Source organism: Ctenocephalides felis, unplaced genomic scaffold (genome assembly GCF_003426905.1).
Source record: "Ctenocephalides felis isolate EL2017-DRISC unplaced genomic scaffold, ASM342690v1 CF-g0.4_SCAFFOLD_01886, whole genome shotgun sequence".
NCBI classification, from domain to species: Eukaryota; Metazoa; Arthropoda; class Insecta; order Siphonaptera; family Pulicidae; genus Ctenocephalides; species Ctenocephalides felis.
The window spans coordinates 77,434,981-77,444,657 of record NW_020538040.1 but is presented as its reverse complement, the minus strand read 5'-3'; positions in this window follow the sequence as shown (position 1 = coordinate 77,444,657).

The following is a 9,677-nucleotide window of genomic DNA, read 5'->3' as shown; positions in this document are numbered from 1 at the left end:
ACATATGCACATCAAATTATCAGATATTTTATAGAGATTTTAACAATAAGTATATTTTTTTTTTACATTTTTATGGGTTCCGTACCAATGCTTATGCGTTAGACGGCGGCGCGGCACATGCGCGCTTTGACATTTCGTCTCTATGCAGTTCAAGCAGTGCGATTGCTTTGAAAAAAAGTTCAGAATTTCCAAAATATGTCAAAATGAAGAAAACATTTTTTTCAAAAAAATTTTTTGTATCCAAAAAAAAATTTTTTTTTCAAAAAAAAATTTTTTTTTCATATAAATTTTTTTTTTCAAAAAAAAGTAATTTTTTGTCAAATTTATAGTTTCTCAGAAATCTTATTTTTTTTTAATTAATTTTTTTTCAAAAATGTTAATCGTTTTTAAAAAAATAATAATTTTTGGTACGGGAAGTTCCAGCAATTTGCCTTAAGGCACGATGCCCTAATTGCCTTAAGACAGAATTCCACTTACAGCTAGTTCTGTCATATTTTTAAAACGTCCTTTAAACCACTTTCCTAATTAAATACATATACATATATATATATATATATATATATATATATATATTAATTTGGAAATATGAACAAACAACACTTTTTGTTGCACTAATTTATTAAATAATAATTTTCACAAACGTTTCGAGACTAGATTTGTCTAATCATCAGTGTGTTATAATTTAAATTTTAAAATATGGAAACCTAAATTAGCATTATGTGTTATCCGCTAATTGAGGTTTCCATATTTTGAATTTTAAATTATAAAACACTGATGATGAGACAAACCTAGTCTCGAAACGTTTGTGAAAATTATTATTTAATAAATTAGTGCAACAAAAAGTGTTGTTTGTTCATATTTCCAAATTAATATCTATTATCCACTCAGAATACATTTGCTATATATATATACATATATATATATATATATACATATATATATATATATATATATATATAGATATTTAGTATTTAGAAGTATATATATATATAAATATTTATGTATATGTGTGCATGCATAATTCATACAAAATACTTGCATACAGTTAACTGTACACAAGTATCTTTTTAACTTCCCGTAGGGCAAGTTATAGTAATCGCAAAAAAATCAAAAATGAAAATTTTCATATATCTTTACGTTTCAGAGGTTTCTGAACATTTTGGCATACCTTAGAAAAAATGGATGTATGTGTGTGTGTGTGTGTGTGTGTGTGTATGTGTGTGTATGTATGTATGTGTGTGTATGTATGTGCGGATACAAATTTTCGTCGACGATTTCGGGAACACGGATCAACCGATTTGAATAATTCAAATAACATTCGATTCGTATTGATAAGGAGACGTGCTGATTAGTTTTTGGCGAAGGCAGGTCTAGCCGTTCCGAAGATACGGGGCAAAAAGTGCCGAAAACGGTAACTCAGTTTTTAAGAGAACGGAGCGTCCGATTTGAATAATTCAACAAATTCAATTCAATTCAAAACATTTCACTTGTATTGACAAGATGAAGAATCGATAAAATTTTCATAAAGGTAGGTCTAGCGGTTTCGGAGATATGGAGGAAAAAGTAAAAAAATGAGCCATTTGGCGGTCAAAAATGATCATTAGACATATGCACATCAAAATATCAGATATTTTATAGAGATTTTAACAATAAGTATACATTTTGTTAACATTCCTATGGGTTCCGTACCAATGCTTATGCGTTAGACATTGACGCGGGGCTTACGCGCTTTATATTTTGTCCCTATGCAGTTAAAGCAGTACGATTGCTTTGAAAAGAAAGTTCAGATCTTCCACAATATGTCAAAATAAAGAAAAAAAATTTTTTTTCAAAAAAAAAAAATTAAAAAAAAAATTATTTTTTTTAAAAAAAATTTTTTTCAAAAAATTTTTTTTTCAAAAAAAGTAATTTTTTGTCCAATTTATAGTTTCTCAAAAATCTTATTTTTTCAAAGTAATTTTTTTTTCAAAAATGTTGATCGTTTTTTAAGAAAATAATAATTTTTGGTACGGGAAGTTCCAGCAATTTGCCTTAAGGCACGATGCCCTAATTGCCTTAAGACAGAATTCCACTTACAGCTAGTTTTTACTTTCAATTAAATAAGTTAAAATGATCAAAAAAGTATAAAAGCATAAACGTTAAGATATGCAAAACAAACATATTCTTAATTCATTTTTGCAGACTATATAATATGTGCTTCGTTTTATCGATATCGTTTATAACTATAATTTTTTAATATAAATATAAATTTAACTATTCCATAAAGAAATAGAATTGATATTTTAATATTTATATCTAAATTGTGAAACTGTTCATCATGCTATTCGATGCATTATGTACCTCTAATTATATTTAATCATTATTTAATTCAGATGTTGCAAGTGAAACTTATTCACCGAGACTTTTTTATAATACTATAAATAAAAACTTGCGAAAATATCATGTTGCGTACGCGATCTATTTATATACTTCATCACATGATTTATAATTATTTTATGAAGAACATACTTATAAACGAATAAACATAAACGCATTTTTCACATTATTGTACATAATTTAAAATACATATACTTACATCCAAATCACGGATTACAAATACAGGCCATTAAAATAATCCGCTTAAAAAATTAATCATTTACATCTTATCAATTTATAAATTTTGTCATTTCAAATTACAATTAAAAACATTGCAGTTTGTAGCATAACTTGTATCACGTGCGCGATTTGTCTATTTTTCGTTCAATACAACTGCTTTTTATAAATGTACTCTAAAATTTATAAATTCTACCTATGATTCAATTTAATTTCATGAAGAGAATGTCATTAGTAAATACATTGACTGGTGAATATTTGCACAATGAATGAGGAACCGCAAAAATTTAATAATATAAAACTGATTGTAAATTAAATGCAAGATCTCTTTTGCAATGTATTTTAAAAACCATAAGTAAAATATTTTTAAAATATGGTTTTTAGTTATTTTTCATTAGCTTGATAATCTATTTACCTAACACATTGAATCAATTGTTGGTAAAGTAAAATAAAAATAAACCTGTACAATGAAAAAGACAAGGTAGAGTTTTACTTACTAACAAATAGACTATTAGGATTTTTTTTATTTCTTTTGTCATAAATTTGATCTAACAACTTCCTTGCGAGACAATTACAGTGATCATTCAGTTTTACATAAATCATTAACTCAATTATAATATTTCCAAAATTATAAAAAAAAAAAATATTGATTTTCACATAGGGTAGGGCCGGGAACAAAGATCTAATTTGACGTCAAGTAATTATATTGTCTATATACCAAATGTACTACATCACAAATCACAACACATAACATGTATCAAGCAAACAACTATCGTACTATGTTCAGTAAATTTCTCAGTTAATTTATAATTATAGAAATGTGTCTACTATTTTTTTAAGTATCTCATGAAATAATAGCTACAATATCAATCAATGTAAACTATAAATTTCATAGGCACATTTTTTCACAAAGATAAGGGGGCGTCTATTAATCACGTTACTTTCTTAGTTTGAAAAAAAATCACAAAATATCACGTGGGGAGTAAGGGGTATAGTAAGATATTACGAGTATTTATTTTTTACCTAAATTAAAAAAAAATCCAAAAATTTTCAAAAAATAAATTTTAAATTTTTTTCTTGTAACTGAAAATATACGTGATGTTTATTTTGTGGGGAAGAGGGGTAAGAGTAATTTTGAACATTACCACGTATCACCAAGAGGAGGTAGGTCTAAAAACCCCTAATAAATCGATCACGCGATTAGACGCCCATTTACATTGTATATAACCATGATCTAGCATTTTGTCAGAAATATTCATCAGCAGAGTTGGAATAACTATTAATTTATTTTTTGTAAAAGTGTAAAAATTTATTTTTATTTACTATTTTTTATTGTTTACGCCTTTGCTGGGTAAAGGTTTATTTGGTACTTTTTCTTTCATCCACATGTAAGGATATATAAAAACATGTGTTGAATGTAACTTAAATTTAATAATACAACTTACGAAACAATTAAATAAAGTATACTCAAATATATTAAAGTCTCGTAAACTTAACAAGAGTGCCCACAACAAAAAAAACTAACTACAAAAGAAAATACTTTTGTTATGTATAGATTTTTTAAAATTGCCGTTAATCTCCTGATAACCACGTTGCTTGATTTGAGGTTATGGCTATTAGGAAAAATTCCTAATTTCACTTGTTTTTGAGATATTAGTGGTGGATCCTTTTACGTGCGAGTCTGTAAACCTCACTCTATTCTATTAATAAACTCAGAATAAATCATTAGATTTTTTAAAATTCTTCTGTTACGAGTTAAATCTACCAACATCCTTGCTAGACTATTAGAATGTTCTATCGGTTCTTATACATCCGACTATGCCGGAGTACCTCAATTGTGATGAAAATCGAAATTTCTATTCCCATAAATATGAAATTGCCGTCAATTAACATACATGTTATTTTGGTTCTCATATGTGCTATGTTTTTACTCTCTTTCGACTTTATTAGCCATAATAAAGTAATTGTGATAACAATCGTCCGATTCGATCGTATATTTTTTGTTGAATCGGAACGTCGAGTTCATATCTGTTGGCCCGCTTGACCGGAATCGATTCGGATCAACATTCACTTTGTGTGCGGAATGAGTTTAACGAGTACACACTATAATATATTGTGAACGGCTAATGAATAGTTAGTTTTATACAGCAATATATATATAATCGTGACATTTCAATAAGGAAAGATAAATTAAAATGGATCACACCTAAACCAACTCCTGTTCTGACGTGAGTACTAACTAGGAGTTGCGCAAAAGTATCTAAACTTGGAAACGTCATTATAATTATATTCCGTCCCTATTTGAAAGTCTTTTGATTGGTTTTTATATCGACGGCCTGAATGCAGTATCATAAATATAGGAGGCTTTCTTTTTTAAATCTCTTCATCGTATAGTGAAAGTGACACAAGCTTCTTCGTTTTATTGTTTTTCTATTTTCCTCCTCCCACTAGAATAGATTTGAGTAATATTGTTTTTTATACAAAAAATTCTAAATATTCATAAATATATTCTAAATAATAAACATAACATTCCAGTTAATTTGGAACACATAGTTACTTTACAATATATTTTATTGTTGTTCATAGAATATTGTTCGTTCTAATTGCTGTTTACTAATAAAAAATGAAAATGAACGATATATTTTGGTATATGAACTTTTTTGATATATATATATATATATATATATATATATATATATATATATATATAGGGTGGTCCTTAATATGGACAATTTCTTTGCTCCCAAGGGCTCGAATGCTTCCAAATTGATAAAATCCTCTATAAGTTTAAGCTCTTAAGATTGTCTTTTAGATAGTGCGCAATTCAATCAAAGTTTTGTATGGAAATAGCATGGAAAAATTTTCAAAAAATTTAAAAATGTTTTAGATATAACTTACCGAACAAATACATGAGATTTATTCAAAATTCGACGCTCTACAAAACAAACTATAAAAAACCTGTTTTGTAAACCGTCGAATTTTCAAAAAAATATGACAAGAATTGTAACTTTTAATTCATTTGTCGCTAAGTTATACCTAAAAGAACATTTTTGAAATTTTCGAAATTTTTTCCATGCTATTTTTATACAAAGCTTTGATTGAATTTGCTATCTAAGCGTTAATATCAAGAGCAAAAAACTTTTAGAGATTTTTTTTATCAATTTAAAAGCATTTAAGCACCTTGGAGCAGTAAAATTCTGAAATGTCCATATTAAAGACCACCCTTATATATATATATAAATATAAATCGTCCAGGGACGACATGCGTACACACAACACATCATGTGGATTCGTCCAGGGACTACGAGAATATAAAATTTTTAAAATTAAATATAACGTACAAATAGGTATGAAAACATAAACGTTATATAATTTGCACTGTGAAAGATTTTTAGACATAATTTTTAAAAACAGTATGCAACCAAAGAAAATTGGGACTCTGCATTTAATACTTTAACATTTTCATACTATTATTGTGCTCTATATTTATTGTTAAAAACTTCATATACGCTGATGACGAAAATAAATAATATATATATATATATATATATATATATACATATATACATATGTATTTATATATGTATAATTTAAAACATTTTATGTATCTGAAATAAACATAATTGTATAAGTAGAGAGAAATTTCTAATGTCATCGAGCTGTTAACTAATTTGCAGTATACTTAATAATATTAAACAAATGTAGATATTTAAATGTAAAGATAAATATTTTATTTTACTTTATATATTTAAATATAAGAGAAAGTTCAAAAATATAATTAAATCATTTATTTATACTTTGCAGTCGTACCAGCATTATGTTGTCAATTTTATCAACGATTAGAGTAGGAAATATACAAATTTATAGTAATAATAATAATTACTATAAATAATAATAAAAATATTGGCTGCGACATAGCACGTCAATATTGCTCCACATATCACATATATATGAGACTATGAGTGCTCTGCCAAGGGCAGGTTAAACTCCGACTAGAATTTTGCCATTTCATAACCGCAGCGCCCGAAGTAGGAAATTTTAGTTTGGAAACATATTTTTAATCTATAATTTCGAGTAAAATTTGATATCATTACTGCATGTTATCCGGTCGTCCAGAGCAGGGGTTCATATACATTGTAACACTAAACCAACAACTATTATCCTTATCACAACAAAACAGCTTGTTATATAAAAGTTGTGACTAGTTTGTTGTATTACGTTTAACAATTTCTAATTAGTTCATGATAATAGTATATTTATTCGAGCTATATTCGAATGCAAGAGATCATTAATTAAAATAATTATTTTAATATGCTAAGCCATATATTTTTTTGAATAGTTTAGGGCAGAGATAGAGAACCTTTTTACCATCAGAGGCCGCACTTAAATTAGGCAGCAATAAGAAAGCCCGCATGAGCCGATTGACTTAAGAAAGTGACTTTTGTGAAATTATTACAGGTTTTTTCTGTAGATTTAAATATTCATTGCATTATATGTAAAAAATACTGCAAAAGTTTAAATATTATATACTTATATAAAAAACAATAAAAAATTTTACAAAAAAACTACTATAAAAAATATTTTGTGCGTGTAGAGTCTGTGTTTCAGGCTAGCATATGACGTCATGTTACAATATGACTGTCTTTGGTAGAATTTTCGTAAAACTATCAGGGAGGCCGCAGGTTCCCTACCTATGGTTTAGGGTTTAAACCAGTAATTTCCAACGGGGGCGCACGCTTCACGCAATTTTTAGATTCAGTTGGGGGGGGGGGTTTGTTAGATTAAAAAATGACACGACTTTAACATTATTTTAGATATCTAATAACAAGATAAATATTCCCATAAAAAAAGAATATTTATAAATTGAAATTTATATAATATTTGCATTTCTTATACTGTAACCCCTAAATCAGATATTTCTTTAAGTGCGCTTTACGTATGTCTAAACATCACATTCTACGTTATTATGGTTACATGCCTTATAACTATATCGTACGCTGTATTCGTACCATGCCGTGCATACTCAATCCCTACATCTTATATCTAACACCTCTAATATGCCCTAATATTTATTATCTTACACCTATTATTTTTCTTGCATACTATTTTTACTCTTAGCGGGATTCAAACCCAGGCCCTCGTGGCAGACATCGACCTAACCACCGGACCACCGTGACTCTACGAGCACTCGTCTTTTTTTGCGTGTCGTCGTATCACCTTAGCACTAATTATCTAATTATTTAGTAAAGAAACCGCGGAAAAACAGTGCTGATATATTATTAATGAGGGGACCCAATAGAGTACTGGTTAAGATGCGCAGTTTTTTATATGATCTCTATAAAAACTTGCACGTGAGTGGGGTAAAAAGGACTAAAAGAACCTTTACCTAACAAATGTATAACAATAAAAATAGTAAATTAAGTTTAAAAAATCAATTTATAAAAGATATATTAAATAGTTATTCTAACTCTGCTAATGAATACTTTTGAGGAAACACCAGATCAAGGTTATATACTGTATTATTCCTGTAAAAATATACTGTAAAAATTCATATTTTGCATTGGTTGAATGTTCCCGATTTATTCCGCCTATGGGGCAAAAAAAACAGGTAAAAAAATTTGAAACACAGCAAAGAAAAATACATTTCTACAATGATAAATTAGCTGGGAGTTTTAATGAACTTGTTATTGGCATATTTGGTTTGGTTTTCACAATATATTTCTCAAAGTAAAATTGGACCCTTGTGCCCCTATCTATTTTTTAATTTGCTCCCATAGAACTATGAGCAATGATGCTAGGAATCAAAATGTCTAAAAAGCTTTATTTTACTTTGTGATTTTACTTTAAAATTCGAAAATATTGGGATAAAAGTCCATATTCGTGATGGGTATCGAGTCCAAAACGAGTGATCAAGTTCTTATTACGAATTCACGTTAAAAGCATGCATATGCGTAAGTATATGTACATAACATAATAAATTTAATTTACCTGATTCAATTTCATTGTCCAAGTCGATATTAAGTTTATTTTGCATTTCTTCCAACTTTGCATTCAGATCTCTAGTGTGTATAAAAAGGAATAGCGTGCATGACACGGCCATCAAGGCCAGTAATTCACTAGTTCTGGAAAGAAAAAATAATTAATGTAGTGACTAATAACTAAATAGTTTATGGCTTAATAGTTCTAAATCAAGTCCAATTTCTCGTACGATAGTCAAGAAGTGCAATCGAAAATAAATCATTCGTTCAACAATAGAACGAGTTCGTTGTGTTCATAATCGTAAATGACAATGTTGTATTGTAGTTCATCGGCATGTACTGTAATATCATACTCTGGTAAATAATAAATACGGCTATTTATATCATCTACAACAGCTATCTTATAACTTATATTTATTATTCTCAACTATTGTATACATATTAATGAATTATAGATATTTAATAAAATGACTGAAAGATACGGTTTTATTGCAAAGATAGGTGACTACTCAATGCTTCAATAGTTAACTAACAAATAATTTTTTTTATACAGATCATTTAACATATTTTTTGCTGCTAAATGTACACTTTACTGATATAACAATGGTTGTATATAAAAAATCCAGATTCTATGCAGCATTGTCGTGTATTAGTTTTTATTATAAAAATGTAATAATGCATTAAGCTAAAGATATTTAACCGCAAAATTTTTTCGACAAAATGTGTTGACAGTACGCTAATGAATAACTAGTAATTCCAGAACTTCCGATTTGGAAAATAAGTTAAATTTTAATTTTAACCTTTAATCAAAAGTAATTTTAATCCTATCTAGAGTTCTAAGTTACTTCCCCAACAACCTAATATTTTTCTAATACTTACCCAAAATTCTAATCAATCTAACAATAATATTAGATATTTATTGGTTACAAATGAATAAAAACTTATCCCATTTTTTTTATCACACGATAAAAATATTGCGTGTTTTGTGCACTTACATATTATAACAAAGAATTATTTTATCTTATTTTAACATCGCTATCAAGAGTTCAGGTTATGTTTGAAAATCTATAAAAATAGTATTTTCTTTTGTTTTTAGTTTTTTTTTTT